This window comes from Triturus cristatus, chromosome 12, assembly GCF_964204655.1.
Source record: "Triturus cristatus chromosome 12, aTriCri1.1, whole genome shotgun sequence".
Taxonomy (NCBI): domain Eukaryota; kingdom Metazoa; phylum Chordata; class Amphibia; order Caudata; family Salamandridae; genus Triturus; species Triturus cristatus.
Window position 1 is genome coordinate 151,391,248 of NC_140595.1, and position 23,892 is coordinate 151,415,139.

Below are 23,892 nucleotides of genomic sequence, written 5' to 3' on the forward strand. Positions count from 1 at the left end.
TGCTCCCAGGCCACCCTCCGCAATTGAAGCATAAAGTTTCATGAGGGCAACTCTGATTCTGTCCTTACCCCATATTAAAGATGTTAATAGTGAATTCAGGTTACAAAACAACTTATTTGGAAGTGAGAAGGGCAGGGCAGTGAAGAAATACAGCAACCTGGGGAGTAGCAACATTTTGGAGATGGCTATACATTCCGTGGGGGAGAGTAGTATTTCCGTCCGAAGCGGCGAGGAGTAGTGATCGTTAGCGATCGCCTTCCCCAGGTTGACGTCAATTAGATCCACTTGTGAGTGATATACTTGTACTCCCATGTACTTGAAAGAGTCGCAGGCCCAGGTGAGTGGGGAGTGTGACATGTCAGCCCACTGACCTGGGGTCAGGGGTGCCATGGGAACAAGAGAGACTTTCCCCAGTTTGCTGGAAGCCAGAGATGCACCCATAGTGGTCCAACAAGTCCATTAGATTATGAAGCACTGTCTGATGGCCACAGAGATATATCAGCGTATCATCTGCATACAGTGAGATTATATTCCATTGATTGTGTGCTTTAATGCCCCAGGTGGGTGCCTGGTGGTGCAGTACACAGGCCAAGGGTTCCAACACTAAGATGAAGATTATTGGTTATAGAGGGCACCCCTGCCTAGTGCCTCGTTATATGATGAAAGGGTCCACAATTATGCATCCTGTCTTTGCATGCAACATCAGTACGGTATGTAGAAGAGTGATCCATTGTAGAAACTGGGGGCCTATACTGTAGACTGCTAGCACTCTCTGCAGGTATTCCCATCCCAAGTGTCGAACGACTTTTCTATGTCTAGAGAGGCGAACCATGCCAGTTCCTTTGATGTGCAGGCCCAGTTCTATAGCAGAAAGATCCTGTGTAGCTTCAGGCTGGTGTTCCTATCAGGTATAAATCTATTTTGAAGTGATTGCACTAGCAGTTATGTAACTTCCAACAATCTATTAGCCAGCACCCTGCCCAGTATTTTATAGTCTGTATTCAGGAGTGACTGTGGGCGGTATGATCCTATCTGCAGTGGGTCCCTACCCAACTTAAGGAGCACCACCAGTACGGCCTCATGGAGTGAGGGTGGAAGTATTCCCTGCTCGTAGGCTTCTGTGTACACAAGGTGAAGACGAGGGACCAGATGTGTGCAGAACGAAGTATAGAATTCTACCTGCCACCCATCAGAACCAGGGGTCTCCCCCCTCACCAAATATTGGATAGCGTTCGCATTTTCAGTGTCTGATATGGGGGCCTCCAGGGCCGCATAGTGGTTCTGCAGGATCTGGAGAAGCCCCATGTGGCTGGGGGCACTGTATAGGGAGGTATAGTAGTGGTAAAAGGCTGAGTTAATTTCGTCCTGTGTGTTAACTAGGAGTCCTTCCAGATTATGGATGGCAGTAATGGGTGTTGGATACAAGTCAGATTTCAACAGCCATGCTAGCATCCTGACCGCCTTGTCTCACTCTGCGTGTCTCCTGGCTATGTGTTTTTTATAATCTAAGGCATACAGCCTGTCGAGTGTTGTTTTGTAGGACAGCCTAGTTTGGGCCAGCGTGTTCACGAGCTGTGGGTTATTGGGGGGCTGGCACTGAAAGCGTTGGATCTCTGTCTCGAGGGCATCCATATCTCTAGTAAGGGTCAGTCCGGCACTGTACACTTCTTTGATCATTTGGCCACGCAGGACCACATTAGATGCATCCCATTCCATCCCGACACACGATGCCGTACCCTTGTTATCTTGGAAATTTGACGTGATAGATTGTGTTAGGGAAGTGTGTAATGGGGCGTCGGGCGCTGCCTCCAGGGATAAGCACCATGTAGGAGTTTTGGGTTTAGATTTCCCCCAGCTGTAGTTGTAGAGTGCTGTGGTCCGATAGTTTTCAGACAAGATATTCTGCATATGACACTCTTGAGAGGGCCTCGTGGTAACAGTATATTAGGTCTATATGTGTGTGTTAGTCGTGCAGTCCTGAATAAAAAGAATATTCCCTATGTGTGTGGTGCATACTTTGCCATACATCCTGTAATTGGAGATTGGTGACCCAAGTCTGTAAGTGTTGCACTAGGGTGATGGATTGAGCCCCTGGGAGCGGAGGGCGAGAGCGGTCCTGATCTACATCGGGGGTGCAATTGAAGTCTCCGCCCAAATAAGTTGGTGCAGTGGGATCATAAAGTTGCGTTGGGGGCAGTGATTGTAAGACAGGGATTGGCTTGTGATGGGAGGGTAAAGTGAGACCATCGATATCGGTTGGCCATCCAATAGACCCTCAAGTGTGGAGTACCACTAGTGGGGTATCAGGTGCCACCCATATCAGGGCCTCCCGTGCGTAACCAGAGTACGTAGTCTCCACTACTGTTCCCCTCCAGTGCTGGCGCATTGAGATGAGTGTCTGAGTGGTCAAATGGGTCTCCACCGTCCCACAGCACCAAGAGGCTCTCATATCCCCCCAGGCATTGATGACGCTTGGCCAGACTCCCCCGAACCCAGGGATCAGCTCAGTGTCCCGCCGGATGCAACACACCACGCTCCCGGGCTCACCAGGTTCGACGGAGGTCCACCAGTGGATTGGGCAACCTCCATGCAGCGAGCTCCCGTGGGCCAGAAGAGCGGTCCTGACTTCAGCAGCAGCATGTCCCGCTGCTCAGTCGGGCCTTGCAGAAGTCACAGCCTAGCAATCTATTAGTGAAGTCAGACTCATTCAAGTCCTGTTCATCCCTCACCTGCAGTGATCAGATAAGTGTCAAGGTTTGGTAAATATAAAGTGCCGTTAGCAATCATTATTAAGACAGTAATCACTGATTCCCTCATCACCCCATGTCTATGTCCTGCTTTTCTGTCTTTGGTGATATATCTATTTATGAGCCTGTTTTAGGTAAGACTTTGAGGACTGGGGAGAGGTCCTTACTGTCAAGAGTTGTGGCCCACTTATTGCCTGCCTATGTATTTTAGATTACTTACTCTTTCACTGTTCCTATTCCTAGTTTGGTTTGGCTGCACATAACTTTTTTTTAATTCAAAGCCCCTTCCAATTTAGGTTTTTCTGCTCTCTGCTCTTTAAAATGTTCTGCTCCCATTCTCTTTCAGGAACAATTGCTTCCCTCCTATTTTAAGACCCCCTCTCCTTCTTTTCAAGCATTTCAGTGTATTTCAAACTTGATATAAAACACGGAGACTGCAGTTCAGATATCAATCACAAACTGCAGCAGCAGCATATTGTGGGGTTACTTACCATGTCTAGGATCCCTGCCAGGGACCTGGTTGGAGTGCATTAGACCCATCTCAGCATAGGGTTGACCATCACCTCTCCTCTATTCTTTGTTGCGTTTCTGGGGCCCAATGCTGTCTCTTAGCTGCTCTTTGGCGCCCTGAGGCGTTAGCATGATAAAATGTTTTGAACAACAATATCTACTGACATGAACATTGTGTCAAAAATATTGTTGACCAAAATATTGCGTTTCTATATTTATATTGTGAATAACAAAAATACAGTGGAACAGAATATCATCCAAAAAAGGTAAGAATAGTCTGTTTTATTAAATATAGAATTTTAAGTAATTTATTTAAAATAGCAAATTAGTTATAAAAAATAATGTACAATGAATCGTTTCAATCAGTTATTTACAGTAAATATATGTAAAAGGGTTGTCAAGGAACATCAGCGTGTAAAGATGAACAAGGCTCACACTCACATGCAGTCATATTATGTATGGTTTATTTGCAAAGCATTTTGGCTAAGGCAGCCATGATCAAACCAACACCGCTTTAAAGTGAATGACAACATAAATAATGAACTACAATAAATAAAAATACAGGATTGGGATCTGGGACCTTGTGAGTCATTTTTTCTTTTGTTTAACACATAATTCAGGAATACAACATGTGAGTGTGAGTAAAATCATTATTTCACACTAGTATGAAGTACCTGTTGCATACAATTCATCAAAATAATCATCACATATTTCTAAGAATTTGCTGAATGGTGTATTTCATTGAACACAAATCTCACTCATATTGATAGAAAACAATTCAAAGATGGCCGACATGTATCCCACAATGGGAGGGTAGGAGAGATGAAAGATAGACCTTATTGAAAATGGATTTGTATATTGATAAAAAGAGCAATAAAGACTTTGAAATCAAATCAAGATACTTCCACAGCATGCCCAGAAACAACAAAGATATTTTCATGAATTGGTACTCAATGGCCTCACAGAAATGATTTCACATGCATTCTGTGATTTTGAATTATGTGTGAAGCAAAAGAAAGTAACACTCCCAAGGTCCTTGGATCCAATCCTGTATCTGTATTTGTTATAGTACATGATTTATGTTGTCACCCACTTTACAGCAGTGTTTGTTTGACAAAGGCTCCCTAAGCCAAAATTAGTCACCCATAAACCTTACACTACATAACTGCCATGGGGCGTAGGTCTTCTTCACCTTTACTTGCTGAAGTTCTTTGAAATATATAAATGTAAATAGCTAATTAAAAATATCTATTTTAAATTAAAAACTTTTACTGAGGATGATGGATCTTGTCAATGTAAGGAATCAGAAGGGGATTGATCCACCAGAGTCATTGGCATCAGCAAGCATAGTGGATTTTCCAAAAAAGGGTTATCCCTTGCAGGAACTAGGCTCATGTTGACTAATCACTTTAATTATTAGGGATGTTATCCCAGGGAGGGGTACAACTGACCATGTCCATCGAGTCATCACTTTAGTTGATGCGGCCAAAACATCAGGAGACCCAATGGCTTTAATACTTCTGGATGCTGAGAAAGCGTTCAATAGGGTTCCCTGGTCATACTTCTGAACGGTTATGGTTAGGGTCAGGTTTTATAAAATCTGTTAAAGCACTTTATCACAACTCTAGGGCTAAGATCTCATTGATGGGGGTACAGTCTGAGACATTGGTAATCCAACTAGGAACAAGACAAGGATGTTGTTGATCCCCCTATTGTTTGCTTTATATATAGACCCCCTCTCAGGAGTATCAAAAAGAATACCATCAATTCCATCAGTGTGGATGCAGGGTTGGGAGTCTAAAATATTTGCATATGATCCCCAAGGAGGTGAACTGGCAGTACTTGGCTCTGCGCCACTGGGTCGCTCAGCCCCAAGTCCGGGTGCACGCAGGTCGGGTCCTTACAAAATGTGAGATTCGGTATATTACACGAACCTCAAACAAACGCCTCTTGTCCGATATTTATAATTTTCTCAAGGCTAAGAACCAAGCTAAGTCCCCAGCGCAGCATAGGTGGGAATCGTAGCTGGGCAGGGAATTTTCCTTGAAAGAGTGGGCGGACATTATTCACAAGGCCCGGGCCTCATTGTGCAGTACATCGGGGAAGGAGATGCTTCTAAAAATTGCACACTATTGGTACTATACCCGGCGCGTGTCACCCAGTGGAGGCCGCACAGCAGCGATCTTTGTTGGTGCAAATGTGGAAAGACGGGCACACTATCCTACATCCTATGGCACTGCACTAAGATACAGGCATACTGGGAATCAAAATTGTCCTTGGTTGACCACATATATCAGACAGAACTCCCCAGATTCCCTAGCTACGTTCTGCTGAGACTTCCCAACCCTCTCAGGTCCTGCAGGGGTAGGGCATCACTCTGGCTCTAGGGGCAGCTAAACAGGTTCTCCTAGCAAAATGGGGCACGGTCGACATCCCGACTAAATTAGACTGGCTGCACAGACTGTGGGAGGTGGTAGGGATGGAGAGAATCACTGTGGGAATTAATCGCATGTTGCCCAAATTTGATAAGACCTGGGGGTTCACAGTGGCATACCTATCCTCCAAGTTCATGGAGCTTACTTGCCCTCGGTACTTAAGGGTCCTGTGATTTTCTACTACCCCCCCCCCGCGGGCACGCCAACACTCCCAGAGGAGACCCCTTCTTAGATCCCTACCAAGTCATATCTCAAGCTGCGAGTGGAAGCCTGTCTCTTCTCTCTCCTACTCTTCTAATTTTCCCTTCTGTCTTCCTTTACTCTCCCTCTCATTCTTTAAAATTTTTGAAAGTTAACGACAATGCTCCCCGCCGGCCGGTGGTTGTAGGTGAGTGTACTGTTATCGCTGGCATTACATTCAATAAAAACGATTTAAGCCATAAAATATTTGCATATGCCGATAATCAGGCAATTGTATCCCCTGACCCTGTGGGGGCGGTAAGGGAAATTGAAGGGGACGTGGGCAGATGTGGGTATTTTTCTGGGTACAAGCTCAATCAAGATAAAACTAAGGTTGTCATTAATAGTAATACACAATGGAAAGACAGTCGGTGGTCTCGAGTGTGATCTACCTTGAGGTTAATGTGACGTCAGATAGTGATAAAATTGTGGAAATAAATTTTGATCCTTTGATTACGACAAAGAAAGTGGGTTTTGTGAGATGGGATATCCTTTGACTTACGCTGAATGGAAGAAGCAATCTAGTGAAGATTTTCATTTTTTTAAGGCTATTCTGATTGAAGTAGAAAGATATTGGTTTAAAGCTTTAGTTGGGATGATCTCGAGATTTTTGTGGGCCTATGCCCGACCCAGAAGGGCTTTGCAATGTATGACTCTTATGACTCCCCCATGGGGAAGGAGGGAGGGAAGTGGTAGAGGAGGGCCTACCCACAATTTATGAATTGTTGATAGCGAAGGCGGCATGTGGCTGTCTCCTGCGCCAAGTAGAGTTTGGATATTTTAAAAGAGTTAGGTTCAAAACCCTTTGTCCTGCTCACCAATTTGGTCAGCTGTTCAGAAGAAAGTGGCCATCAGTCAGTTTAACTTTTATACGCCATTGCAAGAAAACCTTCTTTTACCAGAATATTTCTAGGACTCTTATGTTAGAAGATGGAAAGAGCAGGGCCCGTTTATTTTGGGCGATTTGAAGAAGATAATTGTGTAAGTACATTTGAGGAAATTAAAATGAAATTTACTTGAGGCATAGTGCATTCTTTAAATATTTACAGATTAAGGATTTTTTAGGGAGAAAAAGGGGGGTTGGTGGCATTTGGTAAGGTTGAGTGATGACATTTGATAACTGGACAGAAGTCCCCGATAGGAGTTTTACATAAGACTTTAAATAGTTTGATGGTTGATGACATTGATAGACATATTAGACGGTGGCAGGGGGCATTTTGGATTGAAGATTGGGAGGTGGTAGAGTCATTAGTCCTAGCCCAGTCATTGTTAATGTCTGGTAACCTGCAATCACAACACTTTAAACTTGGTTTAATCTTTATGTTACCCAGGGAAATTTTCTAAATGGGGAGATATCTGGTAGTTTCTGCCCTAGATCCCAATTGTATGGGGAGATTTTGATGCATGTATTTGCTGACTGTACAGCTTTGGAAAGATTTTTAAAAAGTATTACAGAGCTTGATAGGATGAAACTGGGCTTGCAAATTGATGTGAATCTTCAGTTAGTGATAATGGGGGTTCAGAAGGGTGAAGATTCGGTCTATGCTCAGCTTTGTATGTTTCTAGCAATGTCAGTGTTAAGGTTGTATTTAGCAACAGCATGGCAGGATCCTATTCCTCCTTTGTTTCAGCAATGGTTGGCACAACTCTCATCTGTCTATCATATAGAAAAGGCTCCCTATGCCCCGGAAGGCATATTAGCCAAAAAAAGAGGCTTACAAGTCTGGGCACCTATGAGGGAATGGATTTTGTCATTAACAGAGGAGGAAGGAGTATCGAGGACAGGAGGGTATGGTATCTGATTGTGGTATTATACGGGGTCTCACTACACATAACAGAATGCCGGCATGCACATCTGCACTTTATGATGAATTTGTGTAACGATTAGTAGTAAATCCTCAATGTTTTATACCGTTTTATACATAGATTACTTATATATTTAGTGCTGCTTAATGTTTGTGGATTAAGATGAACTTGCTGCCTGGATGGGGTGGGGCTTGGTCGTGGTGTTTGTACTGTGATGAAAACATTTTTAAAAATTATTTAAAGAGAAAATAAAGAAAATATAAACAGTAAAGTTAAAATTAGCTAATGTATATATAACACCATATCTAACCTATTTTGGATATTAAAATGCATATTTTATAAGTTATAATTAATGCTGTAAATACATAAATGATCAAGAAAATTAAAAAAATTACAAAAATATTATTACCAGAAACTAAAAATTAATTTACAGACTATGTATCAAAATATTAATTATCAATTACAGGAATGTAATACATATAAAAAATGAATTCCAAATAAAATACATTTGTCTAAAAATAATATAAAAATTTCAGAAACCAAAATATAAAAAAATAAAAATGAATAAAATCAAAGAACAATAATTAATATAAATTCAGTCGATCCAATATCATGGAAAACGTTTGAATTTGAAGGGGTTAGATTTACTATTCCCTCTTCAAATTATGCAACAGCAGGGAAGGAGAAAGACCTAGGAGGGGCTACATTTATTATTCCCACTCCAATCTAAGCAACAGTAGGAAAAGCGTTAGACTTTGCTGGGTTAGATTTACTATTCCCACTCTAGTCATAGGGGCTGATTACGATGTAGGGCAGATCGCCATCACCCGCACGGCGGTGGCAATCCGCCCTACATTTCCCTCTGCCCGCCACCCATTCCCCCCACCATATCAGTATGGCAGGGGGGACCCTGGCGGATGGAAAGACCATCCGCCGGTTTTCTGCGGGTCGACCTGTCGACCAGGCGGAAAAGGGGCTAGATATGGTGGCGGTGTCTGCTAGACACCACCATCCATATTAGCATGGGTGCGGGAAGCAGCCTTTCCTGCCACGGAAAGGCATGCAGATTTTGCTGTTGGTTGCCCGTTGCAGGCCCCTAGGGTATTGGGGGGGGGGGTGGGGGGTGTAAGAGGTAAGTAAAGTGTTGGACTTCGGAGGGATTACGCATGTTATACAGCTCATAACCACTGTTTAGAAAATATTGAAATAATTGACAACAGAAAATTATTAAAGCATATTTTATTTAAAAAAAATACATACTATATAGAGTAAAACAAAATATAAAGAAACACAAAATACCTTTTTTTAAACCTTTAAATTAAGTAAAATTACATTCACTTCCTTCTGTACAACCCAAAAAATCTAAAAATACCAAAATTACATAAATAATCAATAAAAATAGATTGTGCAAATATTTTGAAACACATAAATTAATAAATAAATGAAACACATCAATAAATGGCCATAATAATAAACAATTAAGGGATGTATGACATTACAACGGGTGTCATTACAACGCGTGCTGTTACATCGCATGCGTTACAACGCATGCGATGTTACAACGCTATGCCATTACAACGCAAGTCTGTACATCGACTTGTGCTAGATGGCGTGCTAACATTAGAAAAGTGTAATTTACTATTCCAACTCCAGTCCACTTAACAGTAGGGAAGGTGTTGGGATAGTAACCTACACTATTTGTAATGTTAGCACGCCATCTAGCGCAAGTCGATGTAAAGACTTGCGGTGTAATGGCATTGCGTTGTAACATCGCATGCGATGTAAAAGCTGCGCGTGGTAAAAAACGCGTTGTAATGGCTGTTCCCCACAATTAAGAATTTGCATAATTATCATTCAATAAATTAGATAAAATTAACAAGCAATTAAATACATATATAATCTCAATAACTTCTAATCCTGTTTCTTAACAATACCAAAAACCCACTATTAAGATATAAATTATTGATAACTGTAAAAAAGAATCTATAGAAAAATTAAAAAATTATTCTTCAATAAAAAAAACAATTACACAATTTAAATGATGTTTAATGAAATAAATATTTATAGCAAAAGCAAATAATATTGAAATTAAAATAGTCAATCATTTAATTATTTTTTCACCCAATCCCTACATACCCACCATCCCACTACCAAACTATAAATCATTAGCCAACATGTACACATGGAAACATGGAAATGTACATTAAAATTAACAAATGAAACTTTATTAAAACAATGTGCATGATTATCAATTAAATACTTCATGAACAAGAAAAATATATTAACATTAAAATTTAATTAAATATAATTTAATTAACTCCTCACCCTATTCCATAAATGTTCCATGAAAACTATATTATGTACCAATAGCAAAGGTATTTCCATAGATATTCTGTTTCACACTATTTTGACTGTGACAATATATTAGTGTTAGGATATTCATGTGACATGATATTTTTTAAACAATTTTTATGTAATTCACCTTCTGTGGTTTTCCTTAAAAGAATATCATGCAAAACAAGGTTAATTCACTAATATCAATTACAATAATATTGTAATCCTGTCATTAGCCAAAAAAACTAATTACTGTCTACTGTCTAAGTATATAAAAATATAAAGAATATGCAAATAACCAATATCGATAACAATAATATTGCGAAAAATAAGGAAAAAGTCAAAGTTAAAATAATATTTTTTTCTAATAAGATAAACATCAAAAATAACAATAAATAAACAGAGTAGTTAAGAAATACTTTATAAATAAACAAAATGATTCCTATATAAACCCATATCTATTCACAATAAACATTATTAAAAAGAAACACATTTTTTTTAAAAACAGTTCTATATTGCAAGAAAATAAATATTACAACGGAACATAAAATATAATAAAGATAAATGTAACATTAGAAATATATTAATAATACAACAATTCAACAAATGTCAGTCAGTAAACTAAATCACATCTAAAATAGACAAAAAAATCAGGGAAGAGCAAAAAATGCTACAATTCACAGTCCCAGACTCTTTGTGAATACCAAGGAGAAGACTACCTTAAATCATAGCAAGGGCCTTATTATGAGTCTGGCGGTCCATGGAATTCCAGACTCATGGGGGTGCGGTGGCCATGGTCAAGCCACCGCCGCACCAGCTGCCAACTGCCCCATTACGAGCTGGGCGGTCGGACTGACATATCATCGCTGTAGCCACCAGGGAACCAGCAGGGAATCTGCTCAGCTTCCAACCTCATCTTTCAGACTGAGAAGTGATTTCCCTTCTGGATCAGCCCATGTTTATTGTTTCCATAGACACTGTGAGTGGCTGTCTGAAGATCAGACATTTTGGCCAGGTGGGGAAGTTGGGATTCGTTCTAGGTTTTCTTTTCTGGTTACACATTGTGAAATTCTATTTCATTCCAATCAATAATAAAGTTACCTCTTTTTTACACTTGACTCTTCCAAGGTAGTGCTAGCAAGTAGATAAGTCATACCGTAAGGTGAGGTAGAGGTATAGCGATTCAAATATAGCATAATACAGTATTGTCAAATCTATGACTCTTCTAGAGACTAGGGGATTAATTTAGAGGGCAGTATGGAATAAAACCCTCAAAATAACTTTATGACTCACTGACTACACAATGTATATGCTTTGCTTCCTCAACACCAACATTGCTTCTCTCCCGTCCCTCTGATGCCCCTTCCATCAAAACCCAATCCCACCCTGATGTCATCAATGCAGCCCTCGGGCACATCAGAGACCATTCCTTGTGGCCCCTGGGAAAATATTTGCGGGTACCTATGTGATAAATCATCCAAGCAGCTGCTCTTATTCTTCGTCATGTGCATGTTATGTTATGTTATGCTATGTTATGCTTAGTTATTTTATGTTAATAATTGTAAAAAGTATTCTCTCACTCAAATAAGGGCGTCCTAGCATCCTGGTTCTTTTTCCTGAAGCAGAAGAGAAGATACTTTCTCATACATCAAAAACATTGTCAGGTAAGAATATCAAATGAAAAGTAAAGTGAAATCATACATTTTACTTGCCTTCTTTTTACCTCGAAATCTGTATGTTTTTAATTCATGCATTACCAAAGATTCTCGATGTCTTCTTAAAATGCCTCTGTTTAAGTGTATCAGACTTTCGTGCCTGATTTGTCAGTTTGAAACTATGTCATTGTGATCTTCGCATGAATTTTAGAATTTTAGACTCTTGGCTGTAAGATCAATGATTTGTAATAATGTTTCTCATATGTGAAAATATGGGGCATATGAACAGTCAAAATAATAGAAATTCGAACTTATTTCCTTGTCACCTCAAATCTTCCATTTCTTTACCCTCCAGTTTTTGAGAATACAACCAATTTCCCTTTTCTAGGTCTGCATTCGATATTCAAATATGGGCTTCAAAATGGAATGGTTCTGGATATGTTAGAAAAAGATTATTAACAATGCGTGCAGCTACGTCACTGCTAAACAGCATATTTCTCAGAATCCACTTCCATTTCTGAATGCCAAGCATCTCATTTTCTCAGCATACTCTTCAATTTCCCAAAATAAATTTGCTTTATATTTCAAGAACCATTTTCAATGGATTTAGCACGTGTCAGAAATTTAAACATCAGACCAAATATTTTGTAAGAGTTTTGACAAAATGCATTTAGGAGTTAAAATGTGATTTGGATGAAAAATGTTAACATCTGTTTAAAAGAGTAATGCTAGACAATGCTAAACATGCATAGCGTGTTTTTCCTCAAATTGTTTGCCTTCACTCCCTGACTTTACTGGCATTATTTCTGTGCAATTTACCTCCGCTAACCAGTGCTAATTTGCTTGTACTCTCTACCTAAACCATGGTCAAATTAGCCTCCACCTTATTGGCACATCTAATTTACTTTTAAGACGCTAGTAAATGGTATTAACTGTTTTCAGGGCCTGTTCACTAAATGCTACTGGTGGACTGCAGCACTCATTGTGCCACCCACTAAAGTGCCTTTTAAAGCATGCCTCAGGCCTGCCACTGCAGTCTGTGTGTGGTTTTAAACAAGTCACTGTCAGGATATCAGAAATAAAAATATCATGTGGACAAAATATTGTGTAAAACAGATCAAGGACCAACATATTGAGAAGGTAAGTGCAAATAGGTAAGCATAAATTCACTATTCTTAACTCCATAAGATATATATATATTTTCAAGGTACATATATGTGGGTATATATATATATATATATATATATATATACGTTATAGTTAGGAATTAGCATTTTAAAAACCTTGCAAATTCACTGAAAAAACCATAGGTTTCACACATGTTATAGTTAGCAGGACATTTCACTCGTGAAAAGCCAATGATACTCCCCCGTTATAGTTAGTGCAGGCAACTATAACTCACGCGACCGCAATCCTCTGCTGATGACATCAGATATTACATCACTGTATTTAGACACTTATTTACCCATGTCTTCTTCCATTAATTTTTAGCTATACATATATTACAAATATTTTTTTTTCAGAAAAACACATATGTCATCAGTGATGTAATATCTGACGCCATCAGCAGAGGATTGCGGTCGCGTGAGTTATAGTTGCCTGCACTAACTATGACGGGGGAATTTCATTGGTTTTTCACGAGTGAAATGTCCTGCTAACTATAACATGTGTGAAACCTATGGTTTTTTCAGTGAATTTGCAAGGTTTTTTAAATGCTAATTCCTAACTATAACGTGTGTGAAACCTATGGTTTTTTCAGTGAATTTCAAAGGTTTTTTAAATGTAAATTTTTTTGGGAGATTTTTGTTAAAAAATAATATCCAACCTATGTATAAAATAATATATGTACTATATCCTGCATTATGGAATGGTTATTTTTTTTTAAATTAATGTTTACATACAGTTGTACATCACAGTTATTATCTTCTACAACCCTTGAAACTTTGATTTTTTTTTTTTAAATGAATTTTTTGCCGTGCGCGTACGGTAAGTTGATGCTACGCGCTCCGTACGTCATAAGTACGGTGCGCTTGCGTGATACGTACGTGACGTACGTACGCACGCGTACTTCTTCGGCAACGCGTACACGCATGCGCGTTGCGCGGAACCAACGTCGCGGTTACGCGGGTGCGTGTAATGCGCGAGTGCGTCATACGTACGCGCTCCATAAGCGCTCCGTAAGCGCATGTGTACGTCACGTTTGCACATGCGTACTTGTTTACGAGCGCGTAGCGTAAGCTTATGGAGCGCGTAGCGTAAGCTTGCGGAGTGCGCACGGTAGGTCATGTGATCCACAAAGAACACTTTTCATTGGTTTAAACTACTTTCAGTTCCAGAAACTTCCAACACCACACCCATTCCCCTCATTACTGCTTGAGATCCCCTAGGAGAAGGAGCTGAATTGACATTGAGATACAATGGCAGAACAGCAGTCCTCTTCTGAGAGTGAGCCTAGCAGCACCATCATCATACAGAGAAGGAGGAAACAAAAGGATTCTTTTGTGTGGGAGTATTTTACTTTTCCAGAGGGGCAGAAAAAGGTCAATGCTCCATTGGTCACTTGCAGACTTTGTGACCGTGTTTTATCTAGAGGAAATCCAAGGAAGAAGTATTCCTTTGGAAATCACTCTATGATGAGACACCTTAGGGATAAACATCCCAGGACCTTTGCTCGACATACTGGAGAAAACTCTTCAGTAAGTCACCAGAGCCCAACCTCAGAAGCTCAGCCGAGTACATCATCGGCAGCTCAGCTGAGCCCTTCCTCTGAGGTGGGAGCATCACCTTCTTCAGCTCCTCTGGACATTAACCCTCGATTTCGGAGGGTTTCAATGAGGTGTACAACGTGTTGTGGTCTTATTGTTTTTGGGGAGACCAGTGTTTCCCTTATTAACAATAAGATAGACCAGCACGTTTGTAGACGTTCATAATATTTCCATTCTTTCTTTCCTCTATCCCTGTATTAACACAACGGCTCTTTTAAGAGCCAACCTTACCTCACAATTTTAGTTATTTTTTTTTAACCTCTCCTTTTTGAAAACATTTTTTTTACCGTGCGCGCACGGTACGCGTAATCGCGGAATCGTTACGCGAAGTTCGCGGAATTTTTCCGTTTACGCCGTGCGCGTACGCTACGCGCATTCGGCGATTTTTTGAAAAAAAATTACAATTAATTTTTGCCCTTGGGGGTCCTTCTGGGACCCCCTGACAAAGGCTAGGGGGTCAGGAACTGTCCACCCTGCCCCCTTTTCACGTTATCCACCTTTATTTTTCACCCCCTCAGAGTGCGAGAGACAAAATGGCGGCCGACACTTCCTGGTTTCGACCGATTCGAATGTTTACTAAGATCTAACAACCAATCAGAATCGCGCTCGGGCACGGCGGCGTGCGCGTACGGTAAGCTTACGGTAAGCTTACGGTACGCGCTCGGAGCGCGCCTATAGATATATATATTGATTTAAATGCTATTTTCTCAGGAAATACTGAACAGATTTACAGGAGACCTTCAAAAGGCACATCCCTGACCTGAGGGCTACCTCTCTGCCAAATTTCAAGTAATTCTGTTCAGCCGTTCGGGCTGTAGCTCGGACTAAAGGTCCTATGGAAAAATGCATGGGGAAAACGCGTTTTGGGACCCCCCCTTTTTCTCAGCCCCCGCTTGACGAATCCCCCCGAGACTTTCAGGGAAGGAGCGGAGCGGAGCGCCCCACCTATTTTGAGAATTTCGCGAGGATTCGTCAATCGGCGCCAAAGTTATTCCAAATAGAATGTTGCAGATTTCCTATGGAAACACGGTCCTAACTATAACTATCTACTGGCGACCGCCAGTAGATAATTTCATTTCATTAGCTACATAATAATTGACAATACATGAAAATGAAAATTATATTCAATTTGGTTCAGTGCAACAATAAAACATTCATTAAGAAATGATGAGAAAAGAGAGAGCGTAAGCCAGTATGCCTAGTGGCCGATACAGCTATTGCTACAGCTTGCTAGGCTTCGCTGGGGCGCCGTGCGTTGGGCGCTATGAGCTTAAATAATGGAGATATAGGCGAGTGCCTTATTTTACTTTTCTGCTCCATGTTAGAACCAAGGAAGTGCCTGAAAAAAGAAGACACTGGGTTTGGCCCACTCCAGGTCTAATAAAAAACAAAATAGCGGTTTCACAGAAAAAGGGCGGTGAGAGGGAAAGGAGTATTTCTTAGAGAAGGGGCAGACCAACATTGGCCTACAGAGCAGCCGCTCTGGAAGCATGGACAGCGAATGTGCTTGGAGGAGTTTTGGAGAGGTGTGGGAAATTAGCACAAGGATACATTGAAAACCAATTAGGTGTAATGTTGATTTCATTCGGGTGATGTTATACCCGCGGCGTCAACAGAGGGGTTTGGCAGTGCAATCACTGTAAGAATCATCACCCCCTAGCCTAAATGCACGTGGAGGTCCTCCTCATGGTTGAGGCCTCCCGGGGTCTTGCTCTGTAGTCTCACAATGTATTCAGATTCCAGGCATCACAGATGACGTTCCCGATCTCCTCCTCTTGCTGATGCTGGGACCCTGTAAATGCCAAAGTATGAGATTTTAGTACTGATATCCCTGACATTTGCATGCATAAGATCACAGTGTTTGGCTATGACATAGGACATATCACCTTTTCTGACTGTGCGTAAATGCTCTAGGATGCGCTTCTTCACTGGGAAGATTGTGCTCCCCACATAGCGTAAGCCACAAATGCAGGTTGAAACATAAACAAAAAAATCAGTATTGCAATTGATGAAATTGTAAATCTTCCCTGTTTTCCCATTAGGAAGGATAAATGTTTTCACATTGGTACTGCTGCTACAGGCTTTGCACCTCCCACATTTATGGAATCCTGGGAGTTCCCTCAACCAGGTGCCCTGTGTCTTGTTCTTTAAGGAGAGATGACTATGCACTAGTATGTCCTTCAAAGACTGGCATTTCCTGTATGTGATGTGTGGTGACTGGCTAACCAGTTTGCCTATTATGACATCGTTCTTGACTATGTGCCAATGTTTACGCACTATCTTGTGGACATCCTGTGAGGCATGGTTAAAAGTGGTGATAAGTCTGACTTCTTGTTTTCCACTATCCTTAACTTACAGGACAAGTAAGCTATTTCTGTTCCTAGTGGCGGCCTTTTCAGAAGCTAATCTGATGTTCTTGCCAGGGTAGCCCCTTGTTTTAAAGTGGCCCGCATGTTTTTGGCTTCTTTTTCATAGGAGTCAGGGGAACTGCAATTGCGCTTCGCTCTTAAGAGCTCCCCGTAGGGGATGCTCCTCTTAAGTCCGGTAGGGTGGTGACTATGTGCATGTAAGATACTGTTTCCGGATTTAGGCTTCCTGTACAGGCTGGTGTGTAGTGTCCCATGTTTTGCCTCTACCAGAATGTCTAAAAACTCAATGGTGGTGGGGTTGGTCCTACTGGTGAACTTGAGGTTTAGATTGTTTTCAGAAAGACCCTGGATGAAACTGCCTAAGGCCTCCTGTGGACCATCCCATATCAGAAAAATATTGTCTATGTAGCGGGACCACAGGATGAGGTTATTTATGTAGGTTATATTTCCATCATGCCACAGATGCTCCGCCTCCCACCACCCCACAAACAAACAGGCTTAGCTGGGAGCGAAGCAACTTCCCATGGCGGTACCGGTGTACTCTTTATACCACTTGACCTCAAACAAGAAACAATTATTGTGTAGGCAAAAATGTAGCATCCACATTAACAGCATGGTATGATTGTACATGGTCAAAGGCCTGTCCCTGAGATAATATTTACATGCTTCTAGGGTGAAGCCCTCGGAGAGCGCAAAAATTCCTGACATTACCTAGGGACAGAGGTGGATGGGCAGTCCCTAATTTACAGTTATATCACTGGGCTACCATACTATTTAAAATGGGAAGTTTAATTAACCTAGCTAGGTACATGAGGCGGCTCCCACATCAATTTATGATTTATTATTGGGGTCAGGGGCTACGGGTTGTCTCGTTCAATATACTGATTTTAATTATTACAAAAGGGTGAAATTCAAGACATTGATGTGTGCTTTTAAAATTGGGACTTCAGTTTGTAAAAAGCTTGGTCTGGGTTGCATACATACCTATACCCCTCTGTATGTTAATGATTCACTTCCTTGTATTTTTAAGGATGGGTATATGAAAATGTGGCACAACAAAGGTGTCAGGAGGGTTGGCGATATTATGGAAGCAGCTGGGGTGTGCTCTTTTGACAGGATTAAAGAAACTTTTGGGATTGATAACAGGCAGTTTTTTAAATATCTCCATATTAGAAATTTTCTAGCGAAGAAATTGGGAGGCAGCAGTGGTTTTTCCAGGGTGACACTGGTGGAGGTGCTACTTAAGGGGGTAGAACACTGGGTGGGATTTATAAAAAACTAAATGAAACGATGATTGATGATCTACCCAAACATTGCGATCGTTGGCAAGAGCGGCTACAGGTTGAACTAGGGGAAGTAAAAGACTCATTTATTATGGCCCAAACCTCATGTATAGCAGCTAATCTCCAATTGCAATGCTTTAAGACTTGGTTCAACCTGTATATTACACCGGAGAAGATCTCAAAATGGGGAGGAGGGGCGGGAACACTATGCCCACGCTGTAGCTATCCTGCGGCAGACATCGTGCATATGTTTGCTTCCTGCCCTGATCTAGGTATAATTAAAAGGGAAGTTGGTATGATTCTTGAATCCCATCTGGGTCAGCAAATTGAGATGACACCACAGCTGATTGTACTAAGAGTGAGCGGATCTCATTTACCAGCCCAGGCCCAGACCTTGCTCTTTGTTGCTATGATAGTATTTAGACTATGTTTAGCTACTTATTGGCTCGATCCTACTCCACCTACGGGTCAGCAATGGCTGGTGAGGGTTTTGGCAGTGTTTAGGCTTGAGACTGCAATATATGCTAGGACGGGGCGGAGAGCAAGAGCCAAGGGGATGGGAATCTGGACCCCCTTGATTAGCTGGTCCGAGGACAGCTAGGATAACAGGATATCAGGGATAGGCACTAAAGAATACGTATAAGTGAACTAATGTTCATGGCCCAAATGGCCCTAATGTTTTATGTTTGTAATATTTGCAAGAGCATGTAGTTACTTGTAAAGACAGTGTTTTCTGTCTGTCTTTTTTTTTCAGAGTTTCTCATGCCAGTAGGCTTGAGTTCTTTTCCTTTTTCTTCGACTTTTTCCTCAAGGACCAGCCAGGGTGGGGGCAGGTGGGATAATCTTGGGGGGGAGAGTGGGTGGGATATTTGCCGGTATGTTTTTGTATGTCCTCTTATGCTGTATTTGCTGGTGGTTAAAACTGAAAAACAGAATAAAGAATGTTTAAAAAGCAGAAACCAGGGTGAGTGTGCAACAGGCCACTCCTGGCGAAGACCAGCAAGCCTGCCTCCCCGCTTACTTGACGAGGCAAGAGCCGCGAATGCCCATTATCCTACCTCTGCAGCTCCTATCCTGCTCCTGTGGCGCGCGGTGTGTCGCCATTGCTCCCAGCGACTTGACAGCGGATCCAACAACAGGCGACGGCCGGCAGGCCCGCCTTCCTTCTTACCTGATGAGACAGGAGCCGTAAACGCCCATTATTCTACTGCCGCAGCTTCTATCCTGCTCACGCGGCATACGGTGTGCCTCCATTTCTCCCGGCGACCCAACAGCGGTTATACGCAGGGGGCCCCATCTGCCTACTGCACGAAACGCCACAAACGCCGCAACCCAGCAACTTCTGGACATTGCCACCGCTGTGCTACCACGTTACAGCTGAGTGGTGCCAGCAACATGCACTGCCTTCATCCTCTACTCCAGAGCCCTCATTCATGGCCAGTTATGAACACCTGACCACCTAATGCCTGCAACGCAGTAAAACCTCCCCCCATATTGAGGGCACTCCCTCCTCACACCTGTCTTTTGCTGGGAACCCCGCGAGGACACGGCAGGCCGGTCTGCACAAGCTATTCCATCACCAACGCTGGCGCCGGTGCTGTCCTGAGGCTGCCCCCGATATTGCCTCACCAGTGGACCTTTCCTTGACTTCCCCTCTTGGAATGTCCTCCCCCGGGCGCTGCTGACCACTGTTGATCACAGTCCGCCGAGGCCCGTATATTGGTGGGTCTGTGGGCCCCGGCTTGCACAGTGACATTAGCGGTGATTGACATCCTCATCTGCCTCTACTGTCTGGAGAGGCCCGGTGGCTGCCTGCACTTTTTGGGTTCCGTGGGGGGCTGCCGGATGCCATGCGCTCACTAGCTGACATCACCTTCACATCTGCAACATCCCGAACATGGGGAAGGCGGACATAAGACAGCCACAGCTGATGTTTGAAACTAAGAAGAGCAGCCGCCTGCATCAAGAAGATCCAGACACGGCTAAAAGAGAACCCGCACAGGGGCCATCCCCCACACCAGACGATGATATGAAATCTATTCTTCTAGAGGTGCGGCAAAGCCTCACTTCCATTGCAGACAAAATGGATGCCATGACCAATCGGATGGACGCCATTGTACACAAGCTAGATACCCATGAAGAGCGCACTAAAGACACCACGTCCCATATCCAGACAAATGTGGCACAAATGGATAAACTGCTGAAGATCATTGCAGCGAAAAACGAAGACCTTGAGGCGAGAAGCAGAAGAAATAACATACGCATCCTTGGCATTCCCGAGAGTACCAACACTGGAAAGATGGAAGAGTATATAGAGAGACTATTGCTGGATGCAATTGGCGCTGAATTCTTCTCTTCCCAATTCATTGTTGAAAGGGTGCACCGGTCCCTTGGGCCCAGGCCACCACCAGAAAGCACGCCACGGCCCATCATTCCTTGGCTCCTAAATTACCGGGACCGAGATGTTGCCCTCCAGGCGGTTCGGGTGAAACGCGGAAATATATTCACTATCTACCCGGACTATAGAGTGGCCATGCCGGAGGAAAGGCGCAAGTTCATGCCTTCAAAACAAAATCTTCGTCAGGCCCAAATAGACTACGCGTTGTTTTATTCGGCCAGCCTGCGAGTCACACATCAAGGCAAACAAATGTTCTTTACTAAACCGCATCAATTGGATGACTTTTTGAAACCCCTCAAATTCCAAAATTCATCCTCTGCCTCACCGGCCTCTTCACCCAGATTGACATCTCCAACCGCAGAGTAATCGCCACCTGAATCACGCCATAGTCATCCCCTGTGGCATTTGGGAAACTGCGACGTCACAGCGTCCCATGAACTTGGTAACATGCATCCTCCAGCTTGCGACACTAGTCACCGCAAACCAGGTAAGTGACGCACTGGGACTTTGAGACAATCAGTACCGAGCGCCCTAGCCCTCTCAGAGTTTGCCCACTCCACCTCTCTGAATCTCTAAGGGCAGGGAGTGAAAGTGCATGAACCTAGGAGATCCCCCCTGAGGATGCTCCCCCTTTGTTCTTTGCTGCAGATCTGTATGCAGCTTGTTCTTGAAGTTTTGGGAGTTGTGGGAGGGGGGTGGGAAAGGTGTTTCTGGAATGTTTGGGATGCTTCAGTATGTGGGGGAACAGGACTTTTTTTGGAGTTCTTTACAGCATATGAGACACCGCATGACAGACAGAATCGTGGTTGTATTTCCATCCTCTCTACAGACATCTTAGGGCCACAGCACCATCTACCATGTACCACCAGGGCATATGGCTGACCCAGCACCTCATCAGAACCTACAGATTATTAGGGGGTTAGGTGACCCGAGGAAACGCCCCCAGGTACTGGCATGCTTAGACCGACACCAGATCCATGTCGCAATGCTCCAGGAGACCCACGTCAATCACAGGCACACTAATACTTTTGCACATAAATGGGCTGAACACAGAATATTCTCTTCCTACTCCTCATACTCTAGAGGGACGGCCATACTGTCTTGCATAGGGAAGGTTGGGTATGGAGTCGGTTACCTTGGCATGTTGCTATGGCCCTAACATCGATTCCCCCAATTTTTTTTCCACGCTCTGGGGAAGTATTGTGGAGATCGGCTCTACTCACATATTCTGGGGGGATTTAAATGTCACCCTCAATCCTGCCGTAGACAGGTCTAACCCCGCACCGCATCACTACAGTAGATCACACAAGGTACTGCAGGACATAGTGACAGACGACAGATTGTTAGACGCTTGGCGCCATCTCCATCCTCACACCACCGAAGGTACACACTTCACCACGCAGTCTGCATCTTGGGCCCGATTAGACTACTGCCTTCTCTCCCGCGGCCTAGGCCCATCGATAAGTGCTGCCACGCATTTAGTGAGAACATATTCTGATCACTCTCCCGTAAAACTAACACTTATTTCCCCGGGTCATGGCATTCCACACAGCAGCTGGAGATTGTTGCCCTTAGCACTGCTTGACACAGTGTTTCATAGCGAGTTAGGACAGGAAATCGAAGAATGTTTTCAGAGAAACAAGGGTTCCGTGGACAGCGTCAGAACAATTTGGGAGGCCTTCAAGGTCACAATCTGGAGATTCTGCACCTCGAAAATCTCTGTGGTTCAAGTCGCTAGAGACTAGGCTCTCTACAGGTGCTGACGGTCAGGCCAAGCGCGAGTTTCGAGACAAACTCTCGGAGTACACAGCCACTGCAGACCGTGAGACAAAGTTTAGGGGTAAATACTGGGTGGCCCAAAGATATGGTGAGGGTGAGCGCCCTGGGAAAGCCTTGGCTGAGACAATACGGAGGCCCCGCTTTTCTAATTATGTCTTGGAGGTTGCTGGTCCCGGAGACGTGCTCTATCGCGACACCAACGACATACTCAATATGTTCACTACTCCTCGTTGTACACATCAAGCAGACAGAACCACCTTGATGTGGATGATTTCCTGGGGGAAGGGGCGCTGGGATGGCTGGGTGACTCACAAAGGGAGTTTCTGTGCACCCCCTTCGAATTAGACAAGATACGGGAAGCTATGATGCACATGAAGTCCGGCAAGGCGCCTGGCCTAGACGGGCTTCCCATTGAATTCTACAAAACGTATATAGATCAACTAGCCCCTATCCTTAAAGAGGTATATGAGGATGCCCTTGAGACTGGCACACTTCCCCCCTCCATGAGAGAAGCGCTCATCAATACCCTTCTTAAATCCGGGAAACTAGCACTTCACTGCGACTCTTATAGACCATTGTCCCTCATTAATTGTGATACTAAAATCTTGGCCAAAGTCATAGCCAATAGACTAAATCTGCTTATAGAGAAGCTGGTCCTTCCTGATCAAGCGGGCTTCATTCCTGGGCGAGCGACTACGCATAATCGCCGCACCTTCTTTCCAATCCTACATAATGTCGATCCCGACTTGGCGCTGGCAGCAGTTTTTTTGGACGCCACCAAGGCGTATGATTCCGTCGAATGGGATTACCTCCTCGGAGTTTTACAAAGGATGGGCTTCCTCCCGTTGTTTCTCTCATGGATAGGGTTCCTATATCGACTTTCAGCAGCCAAAGTCCTAATTAATGGTCATTTATCTTCAGCCTTCCCTATCAATAGGGGTACTAGGCAGGGGTGCCCACTGTCCCCCCTGCTCTTTGCGCTGGCGGTTGAACCATTGGTGGCTAAACTGAGTCAACACCACCAGGACAAAGTACTACACTGCAGTCTGCTCCAGATACTCATATCTCTTTACACGGACGACATTGCCCTCTATGTTAGAGACCGACAACATAACATAAATCCACTTCTACGAGAATTTATCGTCTTTGGGAAACTATCTGGGATCCATATCAATTGGGGGAAGTCACAAATATTGCCTCCTATGGCCACCCAATTCCCCCTAGATTTCCCACTGGAATGGTGAGATTCAGACATGCGCTATCTAGGGATCCGCATCTTCAGAGGCAGGGAGGAGCTAATGCGCCTCAACTATGGCACCACTCTGGACCGCATCACAGGGTAGGTTACCCGATGGGTCTCACTGCCACTCTCCCTTGCAGGTCGAACCTCCTTAACCAAAATGGTAGTTCTCCTACAGCTATTGTACCTATTCCTCAATATCCCATTTCACCCTGGGAGACACTGCAATCGGAAATGATCAGTCTAATATGGGGAGGCGAACAGCCGCGCCTACAATGGAACATACTCAACAGGCCTTACTCACTGGGGGGATTTGATATTACGAACTTCG